The following is a 12,205-nucleotide window of genomic DNA, read 5'->3' as shown; positions in this document are numbered from 1 at the left end:
GCGTAGCAATCGCTTAGCCGAGGTCGAGACGCTCAAGCGTCACGTTCGCTCACGGCCAAGAGATCACAGGCAGGCACACTATTGGCTGCTGACTAACGTAATGGTTCGCTATAGCGTGGCGGACGCTCGGGACCACGAGTAGATCACCAGCGGCGCAGACGCTCACAATGTTAAACCTTTATATCTAAACCATAAACAATGTAATATGCTGTAAAACCTTAGTGTAGAGATAGGGTGTAGATGCAACACAGTGTAACCTTATTAACTTAAAAGCTGTTTGAGCGTCACCGACGCTCTGTGAATACTTAACACTATAAGAAATACACAGATACCGTGCTTAGGGTCTAACGCCTTATATGAATGTTATACTTGCAAAAAGAATAATACAATACAAGTCACACACTACAATATAACATAGACTAACTAACCAGGTAACTACACATGAAATACAATACAATACTATTACGTTTAAGAGAATACGAGAGAAAGAGAAGAGAGAGAGAGAGAGAGATATGGCCCATAATAACAAGAAAGACAATATGATTGCGGAGAAAACTTACGCACAAGGGGAACGATCGCATGCGCCTCTGGACATCCAGCTCCCAATTTTCAGCAATGAGAACCATTGAAGAGTGAGCTGGATGTGATCGGCTTGTCTATTTATGCCCCACACACAATACAATTCAATGGTCCCTACAATCTCATTGTTCATTGGACACAGGAATTCCTCCTCGCATTATAACATAAGGTCATAGGTTGATTCATACAGGTGGGCTGTGACGATTTCCAACTGCTCAGGTGGGTGGGAAACTGGGTTTCCCGCCGCATGGATAAGTAAGTGCAAATAATAGTAAATGGACATAAACTTCTTATGTCCATAACTATTCGCACGAGCGATTAATCCGCTTCAAACCAACACCGGAATACTGCTAATTAAATATTCTTCCGATGGATACTAAACACCACTGTATTACTCCTGTCTGACCCTTCGTATCAAACAAAGAGGGATTTCTCTGTCCATGAACATGCTACATTAACTAAACTTTCAGATTCTATCAAAGGGACCATAATCTACAAAATACATTATATAGTGAAAATATGTAACGATTGAGTCGCACGCTACGAACACATGAACTCTACCGTAAATGCACATACTGCGCGCCCGCGGGTGCCCGCAACAGCGAGTATGCGCACGCACGGGATAGCGCACGCATGCGCAGCGCGGACCTGTATGAGGTGCCAATATGGCAGTGTGCATCGTGCTATTTTTCTGACTTTGACAGTCCCCATTCACGGCCTGTGTTACTTTTTCTGTTGCAACGATCAACTTGTTACTTTAGGTGAGTACCATTACCTTTATTATAAAAAAAGCAGCGTATTTACACAAAACCCTTTATGATTAAGCTCCATGATATAAGTAACACTTGAATCACTTATTTGCAATGCAATAAACGTGTACATTTACTTATCTGACTGTAAAAAATACAGTACTTATAGTGGAGGTTTAATAGGAAACCATTATTTTCAATGTTTATTTTTTTATTATAGCAATCTGTTGGGCAAATACTAATACTGAACATGTTTTAGCTTAATTCACAAGTATATGGTTGGCTAAACTCAGCGGTATTGTGGCATACCTAAGCAATGAGGTCATGTGAACTTAGGATGTAGGTCAAGAAAGTAATGCTGACATCCTACACTATTATTTATTTATTTATTTGTTTATTACCAGTTATTTATATAGTGCACACATATTCCGCAGTGCTATTATAGAGAATATTTGCCCATTCACACCAGTTTCTGCCCCAGTGGAGTTTATAATCTAATTTCCCTATCACATGTACACACAGACACATTCACGTTAGGGTTAATTTTTGTTGGGAGCCAATTAACCTACCAGTATATTTTTTGGGATTGTGGGAGGAAACCGGAGTACCCGGAGGAAACCCACGTAAGTACGGGGAGAATATACAAACTCCGCACAGTTAGGGCCATGGTGGGAATCGAACCCATGACCTCAGTACACTACAACAACTTCTTCAGCCTAGTCTCCCAGCTCTATAAATATTGCAATGTGGCCAATGATTTACTAACCAATTTAAATGTATTTTTAAATATGCATATAATTTAAACACAATTTAGAGAGTCCCCTCTTTATCGTTATCCTCTTCTCACAAGTGGTCTTAGCCCACAACATAGATACTGATGTTAAAAATGCAAGTGCCATTGGAACAGAAATGTGTCTACATGACCTGCACATTTATTTTATTGCATATTTTCCATAAGGTGGATAAAAGGGATTTCAGCATAGGTTTTAAAGCATTATTCTTCTGTATCAATATTAGAATTTATTATCCGTTTAAATGAAATATTGATCTGGCCTCATCTGCTACTAACCCCTTGTGTCAATACACTTTCATATTGGCAAAGAAAAGGTAATTTCTCATAAGAAATATGAGCAGAGAATCTTCAAATACAGTAAATACCTTATGTCTAACTCATATAAATGAGCTTTGCTCTTTGTTTTTTAACTTTAACCATAGAGGAGGCATGAAAGTGTAAAATATATATTACAGACATAAATCAGGATGCCCAGATTAATACGTGTATGACTTTCTCCATGGGATCCTTTTAACCTACAGTGCATGTTTTTATGTTGAGCTTGGTAGATAGAGGGTGGCTCTTGCTTCTGGCGGAGCCTATCATTAGGGCAGATGTATTAAGACTGGAGATGGCAAAGGAAGTGATAAACCAGTGATAAGTGCAAGGTGATAAATGCACCAGCCAATCAGCTCCTGAGAGGTTCCCAAACGTGGTCCTCAAGGCACCCCAACGGTCCAGGTTTTAAATGTATCCATGCTTGGCCATAGATGACTTAATTAGCACCTTACTCAATTTGATCTAACCATCAGTGCTGAGCCATGGATATACCTAAATCCTGGACTGTTAGGGTGCCTTAAGGACGACATTTGGGAACCTCTGTCCTAACTATTTACATATTGGAGCTGATTGGCTGATGTGTTTATCACTTTGCACTTATCACTAGTTTATCACTTCCTTATGCCTTCTCCAGTTTAAAACATCTGCCCCATTGGGTGCTATGCTTCAGATAACTAATTGAGAGTGAGATTTTACTACACAGTGATTTGTGATGTGCCCTATAGCATTATATATATTATATATTGATTTTATAATAAGCTAGGATGGTTATGTTCCATAAATCATTAAAAAAAAGTATTTCTTGGAAAATGTAATTGGTCAAGACACATAATTATAGAAAGTGGTGTTTACATTTGTAAATAGAAACACTTGCTTTTACTATTTATCATATTTAGAGAATTTATAGCACATTTAGCAGTAAATAAATAGCTATGACATAATTATAGTATAAAAGTCAACACAACAACTTGTTTTTTTATTCCTATATAATTTAAAACATAAACATTATTCTCCTTAGTGTGTTTATGGTTGGAGGAGTTACATTAGCTGATATCCTCTGCAAGTCATGACATATTATCCAAAATATTTTAAGAATTGTTCAAAATTACACTAAATATTTGACAAGAAGCAGCTCATGCAAAAATATTTGTATTCAAACTGTATACTATATAATACTGAATTCATGGTTTCAATTCCCACCACGGTTCTGTGTGGTGTTTGTATATTCTCCCGGTGCTTGCATGAGTTTCGTCTGGGTACTCTGGTTTCCTCCCACAATTCAAAAATATACTGGTAGGTTAACTGGCTTCTGACAAAAATTAATCCCAGTGTGTGGTAAATGCTAGATTATACTAGACCAGGATTCATATATAGCATGCTTGCCTGATTTAATATGCATATACAAAATAGGTGGAATGGATCTTAAGAATAAGTTTGATCATTTTATTGAAGCTATATGGGTAACTTCTAACAGCAAAAAGAAAAGAATGCTTATCAGTGCTGGCACCAAGATAAACTGTATGACACTAAACCAGAGGCAGACCTCAGGGACTATGCCAAATGCAGGGAATCTTTGACTGCCTATATTGCTCTAAAATGCAGCCTATGGCATTTAAAACACTTGTTCAGGACAGCAATGCAAATTCAAAAAGACTCTGTTGTTGCCTATGTTACAAGATTAAAGGATTCTTGCCAGGACAAGTCAGTTTTATGATGCTGAAGGTTAAATAATTTGTCACATCTGGAAAGTTGCATAGGCATGCTCTAAAATATGAAATGACACTGACCATGGCCTCAAGTAGGTGTGTGCATAGGCACTGTGGGTGGAGAACTGGCACTTCCACATCCTCTGTGACCCCGCATTCTCTGTGCCCGCTGTAATGTATGTAGCCGCTAATGGGACTGACACATCCTCCATTCATCATTACACAATGAGTTCAACTGCTGCCTGCATCCATCCTCTGTGCTCCCCACTCATCCTCCCTTACTATACTGTACACTAATCATCCCTCACTGTTCCCTACACTCACCCTCACTGTTTCCCACTCCCACCCTACATTACTGCTCTTTACCATGACCCTTACTTACTGCTTCCTACACCCATCCTCACTGTTCCCTACACTCACCCTCACTGTTTCTTACTCCCACCCTACATTACTGCTCTTTACAATGACCCTCACTTACTGCTTCCTACACTCACCCTCACTGCTCCCTACACTGACCCTCACTGTTTCCTGCTCCCACCCTACATTACTGCTCTTTACCATGACCCTCACTTACTGCTTCCTACACTCACCCTCACTGCTCCCTACACTCACCCTCGCTGTTTCCTACTCCCTCCCTACATTACTGCTCTTTACCTTGACCCTCACTTACTGCTTCCTACACTCACCCTCATTACTGCTCCCTACACCCAGCCTCACTGCTTCCTTCACTTACCCTCACTCACTTCTCCCTACAGTTTTGCTCACTGTTCCCTACATTCACCCTCTTAACTGCTTTCTACATGCACCCTCACTCACTGCTCCCTACACCAATCCACACTGTTCCTTACATTGACCCTCATCACTGCTCCCTACACCTACCCTGACTATTTCCATACTCACCTTCACTCATTGCTCTCTACACCCTTTCTCTGTTCCTTACACTCAACCTTACTCATTTCTCTCTACAACAACCCTCACTGCTCCCTACACCCATGTCAGGAATCGGCAATCAGTGGCATCTCACTTACCAGCGCGCTGGTGTGCAGGCCTCCAGAGGTCACAGCCCCAGTTTGCAGCTACATGAATGCTCTGTCTGCGGGTGCGGTGCACACTGTCATTGTGTACCCCTGAAGTCCATCCAGTGTGTCTGCCATCTGTGCAGCATTGTCGCCGCCATGACACTTGAGGTCAGCTGACCTGTAACACCAAATCCTGCGCTGTGTCTGCACACATGATTCAAGCATCCAATGCTTGCTGACCATGGGGTATAAATCTGGAACATCGGCTCAGTCTCATCACCTTGAACAATGCGTCACATCCAGTGTACAGCATCTCCTGGCTCCAGTCTTCTGTCTCCAGTGATTTCCTTGCTCCAGTGTCTCCATGGGACTACATGCTCCAGCCATCTAGCTCTGCTACAACTCCTTCCACAGTCAGCTTCCACCTCTGCATGCAGTAAGAGACTATCTCCAGGTGCTACTTACCATTCTCACCCGTGTGTTGTTTATCTGCATTCAGCACTGTGCTATTCCATCTGGCACTTAAAACAACCAGCTTGCAATTTACAAACTGTCTCCTGCTTTGGCCTTGCTTGGCTTTGTGGACTTGTTCATACATACAGACTGTGCGAATCTATTGCTGTTGGTTTCCAGACCAATTACCGGAGTTACTATTGCCTGCGTTCACTGTCATCAGTTGCATTATCATCATCTGCATATTTGATCCTGTTACTGGGCTAGTGGCACCACCAGCACAAAAATGTCTAATTATGGCTTTGACACTGACAGAGCTGCAGCAATATGCTACAAGTTCTGAACTTTCAGGAACAAATGCTAAAAACATGGAGTAGGACATTTACTAGCTGCAATATGCAATAAAATCATGCTGACACAAGTGGCAACCTGGAGACAAGTAACTCTACATCAAGGTGGTCATTCCGAGTTGTTCGCTCGCTAGCAGTTTTTAGCAGCTGTGCAAACACTAAGCCGCCGCCCTCTGAGAGTGTATCTTAGCTTAGCAGAAGTGCGAACGAGAGGATAGCAGAGCGGCTACAAAATAATTTTGTCCAGTTTCAGAGTAGCTCCAGACCTACTCAGCGCTTGCAATCACTTTAGACCATTCAGTTCCTGTTTTGACGTAACAAACATGCCCTGCATTCGGCCAGCCATGCCTGCGTTTTTCCAGGCACGCCTGCGTTTTTACGATCACTCCCTGAAAACGGGCAGTTGACACCCAGAAACGCCCACTTCATGTCAATCACTCTGCGGCCAGCAGTGCGACTGAAAAGCTTTGCAAGAGCCTGTGTGAAACTACTTCAGCTGTTGTGAAAGTACGTCGCGCGTGCGCATTGCGCCGCATGCGCAGAAGTACCACTTTTTTGCCTGAATGCTGCACTGCTACCAAAAACAGCTAGATCAACTCGGAATGACATCCCATGTTGCAAGTGTGGACACTCCCATATACTTACTGGAGACTATTCTGCCTCTGGTAAAATTTGCAGTGCATGTGGCAAAATTAATCACTGTTCATTAGTCTGCATATTCAGGGAAAACAAATCTACACCCAAACAATATTCACAGAAGCAAAGGGGGTCATTCTGAGTTGATCGCTAGCTGCCGTTGTTCGCAGCACAGCGATCAGGCTAATAATCAGCATTTCTGCGCATGCGTTTGGGCCGCAGTACGCATGCGCAAAGTACTTTCACACAAAACTATGCAGTTTTACACAAGGTCGAGCGATGCTTTTCAGTCGCACTGCTGATTGTTGAGTGATTGACAGGAAGTGGGTGATTCTGGGTGGTAACTGAGCGTTTTCCGGGAGTGTGCTAAAAAACGCAGGTGTGTCAGGTAAAAATGCAGGCGTGCCTTGGGAAATGGGGGAGTGGCTGGCCGAACGCAGTGTGTGTTTGTGACGTCAAAGCAGGAACTAAACAGACTGAAATGATCGCAAGGTTGGAGTTGGTTTGGAGCTACTCAGAAATGGCATGAAAATTTTTCCGAGCAGTTCTGCTAACCTTTCGTTCGCACTTCTGCTAAACTAAGATACACTCCCAGAGGGCGGCAACTCAGCGTTTGCACTGCTGCTAAAAGCAGCTAGCGAGCGATCAACTCGGAATGAGGGCCAAAATTCCAAGAGACAGCGCATTGTGTTGATCAACATTTTACATTATCTCCACCTGCAGAAAAAAGGTTGAGGGAGCATCCACTGCAGGGAGTGGGAGAATATGTCCCTTGATTGAAGAGAGAGAGAGAAAGAAGTTCAGTGGTACTGTACTGTATCAGTGTTGGTAGCAACATCAATGGGGTTATTGAAATTATAATGAGATTGGGTGGGTCAGAGGAAAAAGAATGATCAAGCCAAATGGACAATTTATCAAGGAACTGTAAAGAATAAATGTCAACAGCAAGAAGTGGACATGAGAAAAAATTTTAATGAAGTGGATAAGATGGTGAAGTATAAGGAGGGTTCACAAGGTTGGCATGGGAGTGCATTCATGGGACAATGTTATGCTGACTCCACCATCTTGCCAATGACCTGGTAAAGGAGTGTTGGAGAAGGAAAGACCCTTATAGGAGATGACCAAAGGGGAGGTAGTGTCAGATACAGTCAGGTTTAGTAGATAGCAAGGAAAAAGAAAGAGTGAGAGAATAATAGGTCATTCAGAAAAGCCACTTTGTTGGAAACATATTTGGCATTCCTAGGTAAACAAGAGAAAGTGAGGCGAGAGAGTGGACAGATGAGTGTAAAGTTGGCATACTGTATGACATGGTTTTATATATACATTTCTTAATATTTACATAGGCCAAAACAAACAGTAAAAAAAAATAGGTTAGAGTTGCTTTAAAAATAATTAATACTAAAATATTTTCACATGGCATATGTGGGAAAATGCATTTGATGTTTAACAATCAGGAGCCTCAGCTGCCGGTCTGAGAGCTCTGATTGGCTCACAGGCTGGTGGCGAATTGAAGATAGACACTGTAAATACCAAATTGCTTTCTAACAAATATTTAAAATGCCCGCTCTAATATATTTTGTAGACGCCTCCACAACTTATTACCATGTGCCATGAATGTGTGCTATACATCGCAAAACACTGCATCCCATAAGAGAAAACAATACACCCACACATTATCTGAGTTCCAAAGCTCAGTGATGTATATATTTGTTATTAAAAGGATATGGATTCAATATATTACAATGTACAGTATACATATAGTTATATGGTTACAATTTATACAGTAATCAGTTAATGCAAAATACATACAGTTACAGGCCAGCATACAATTACCATATCTTTCAATGCATCCTCCTCTTAATATCTCTCTTTCTCTCAGCAAATAAATACAGGAACTGGTTTGGCAGCAACTCCATCATCGTCTGGTACAAAACAGCAACTGGCAACTGTGTGTCTCTGTAATGTGTTATCTAGTTTTGGGGGAGGTAACTTTCTCATTCATGATGAGGCACTAGTCTGTTCATATGCTAAACAGGTTCAGCCTTGAAGACATCAAAAGGGGCTGGCCAGAGTTTCCTGTCCATTGTACTAATAAGAGTGATTTTAGCTTTCATACATTTAATCATAACTATTTGTTGCAATGTCCTCCAACTTAATAACAAGTATCAAATGAATCTACACATTAATCTGCTTGCTTTAATACCAAATATGACAGGCCTATCTTGCTTTGTTCCAATAATACACATACATGACATTACTCCATTATATAATGTTAAATCATTATGATGTCTGGCGCTTGATATTATTATAATTATGTACTGTATGAAATAAGTGTCGAATCCATCTCTGTGGCATGTCTGTGTAAATGCGTGTGTTACCATATATTGTTGTGCTCTCTGCGCGTATTTGCAAGTACAGCAACTTATATGTGTGGAGTCAGTATGTTCTTTCTATGTAATCTTTTTGACTTCGACAACACCGCCACTGGAGACCTGTCTGTGTACCAGCCTGTGAGTGTCGGGCAGCGGTGGCCGGGAGTGGATCGAGCAGGATGCGGAGGATGAAAGAGCCGCATGCGGCTCAAGAGCCACAGGTTGGCCACTGCTGACATAGACTGTTGCTGTGATGTGTACTCGTCGCAGCATGCATGGCTTGGGAAAGTGAGAGCAAGTGGAAGCATTCCCCTTCTATTCGGTAACAATACACGTGGGTTGGGGGACCGGCAGCTGCAAATGACCATGGCATACCATGATGCATACACATCACGGCAGCAGTATGAAACGCTGTTATATGCAGTGTGTGTGTGTTTCCACAACTATGATATTATTGGGATTAGCTAGTGATCAGATTGCAAAAAAATACTTTGATTATATAAATCTTTAATTATTGTTTCAGTTGCATAATATTTCCATTTCCATTAAGGAAGTATTGAGCTCAGTGACAATGACTAAATAGGAAGAGCATTTCTGAATTGCAGCCCAGTCTGTTTTTGTCATATTAATTAGCCATATCACAGGCTTCTATTGTTTCACAGTTTGCTGCAAAAAAACAAACCAGAAAATATAAATGAGATCGGCTAAAATCTAAAGCTGATATAACGTAATATAATTTTCCCAGTATTTACAAAGGCACACACCTTGCTATAATTCTGAATTGTTTACCTTACTGTCTGCTGCATTTAAATCAACATTAATGCTCAGGATCCAAGGCTGTGTTTGGTGTTGATAAAACGTCTCTTTTGTTTGATGTTGAAGGTGCTTGTCAGCTTGCAGGCGATAAAAAGGCCACAGGCATTTCTAATTATGAAATGAAATTGCTAATGCATTAAAAGAATGCCTTGCGGGCATCTGTCACTCTCTGGGTGATGACTATATTTTGAACAATCAATATAAGATGAAAGGACAAGTAAGTTTACCTCCTACCATGCCACCAGTTCAACACTAGACAGCTACAAGTTAAATCAATTTACAATACCATTTAAGTGCATTTTCTACTTTAAACCGCAGTTAATGGCTTAATATTTAAAAAAATGCATTGAAGTGGTCCTGCCATAGGAATATGAGTGATCATTTTTTTCTGCTCCGGCAGCCAATAATCTAAAGAATAACAAAACCAAATATCACACATAGTAATAGCTGCTTAAGAAAATAGTCATGCAATCGGGTCAAGTGTTAAAGCACAAAAAAGTCGTTAGAGCTAATATCTGTATTAGTGATTAAAAAAAAACATTGTTGCTAGCACATTGAATACTTAAATTAGTATATAAATCTATAAAAAAAAACACTTTAAATTACATGGAATAATTAATAATAATGTGTGACTGTTGCTGCGGTCAGAAGGCTGGGAGTCACAAAATGTTTTCTAGCCAAAAGGGAATTGACATCATTCATCAATGAGTTTGTCCCAAAATATACATATCCAAGGAAGCAGTAAAATTCATAATTGCTGATTTGAGGAATATTTAATTTATTTTTTTGCACTGCTGTGTTTGGATTCAAAGGCAGTTACTTTTTAAAATTTAAAATGTAAAAAAGAAAAAAAAAGGTTTGATTATTTTCTAAGATAACGTTTTTGGTTGGTGCACTGCAAAAATTAGTTTTGTATTTTACATTTCTGTCATTTTTTTTAAGTTTTCACATTTTCTGAAACATCACATTGTAAGAAAGGAATACAGAACATTTACCAAATCAGTATTAAAAATTAAAAAGATAAAATGAATGAGGTTGTCATTGAAGTTTTGACTAAGCTGATATTTATTGTGCACGTTGCCAAGATTTAACAATTGCATACTTTACAACCAGAAAAATAAATATAATTAGCTTGTAAGTATGCTTGGTCACATTTGTTAATGTTTAATTGAATAGAAAGGGGATTTATGAATGGACTTAACAAAATTAACTGGAGTTACTGAGTCTATCATGCATTAAATGATAATCTGCTCAATTTGGGAAAAGACTACTATATTTGAAACATGGTCCCCTCTTGACTGCACCCACCAAATCACACATCCAATTCCCAGCATTACACATCCAATTCCCAAATTACACATCCAATTCCCAGCATGTCCGAGGAAGACTATAATTACATATACTGTAGGTGATAAAAACCTATTTCCAGGTGAGGTTACACATCTTTTTTCATGAAAATATCATTATCATTTATTTATGCATGGTTCCAATGAACAAAAAATATTACATAACATAAAGAAAAAAATAAGCATTGACAGAGACACACAAAGACAACAGAGAACAGACAAGAGACAACGGGATGTCTCTGCCATTGAGAACTTACATATTTCAATGTTTCTGTTTTTAGTAATAAAATTGCTAACATGGCATAATTTAATCTATTAGAAAAAATTGCAAATAATAAAGAAGAAAAGGGCTAAGAAATTCCCTAATCTTGTAGAATTCCTTATTCGATCCACAGCAAGGGAATCTTTGGAGAAGGCCAGTGAGAAGCTCTGAAAGGAAGTATAGTAGAGCATCAGATAGTTGTGGAGAAAACAAAAATGCACTCAGTCTCATAATGCTAGTTTGAAAGTGTCAGATAATGGAAATGTGACTAAGAAATTAATGTGAATACAAAGCAGCAAATCTATATGCTTTTCTATTACACATGAGATTTAAAGATGATGACCAAGGAGAGTTGACAATGACAAATATTCATAGCAGTCAGTTGAGATAACAATGTTAAGCAAAAATGGAAATCAATCTGCACAATGGTTTGGTACCCTTTTGCTGCCTTGGGACATCCAGAATCACAAATACTTTCTATGGAGGTACGTAAAAAAAGTATTGTAAAAGGTGTAACCAAGCATAAATATGCTTATGTAGAGTGGGGTGCATTTGTTCCCCAGGCATATGCAGGAAAAGATAGACACAGTAAATAGCACAATTGAATAGATATGCTCAGGGAGACATACTGCAATATGCATCCAGCTATACAAAAATAGCATGCATGTGTACAGCACCTGTAACCAGAGCTGCAACTAGATTTTTTGGTGTCCTGTGCCAGAAAGAGAATTGCCCCCCCCCCCCCCCCATTTTTCCAATAGGGACATAAGGTTCATGACAAAATTAGCTACAATATACAGCTGTAG

Source organism: Pseudophryne corroboree, chromosome 2 (assembly GCF_028390025.1).
Source record: "Pseudophryne corroboree isolate aPseCor3 chromosome 2, aPseCor3.hap2, whole genome shotgun sequence".
NCBI classification, from domain to species: Eukaryota; Metazoa; Chordata; class Amphibia; order Anura; family Myobatrachidae; genus Pseudophryne; species Pseudophryne corroboree.
This window is presented reverse-complemented; position numbering follows the sequence as displayed.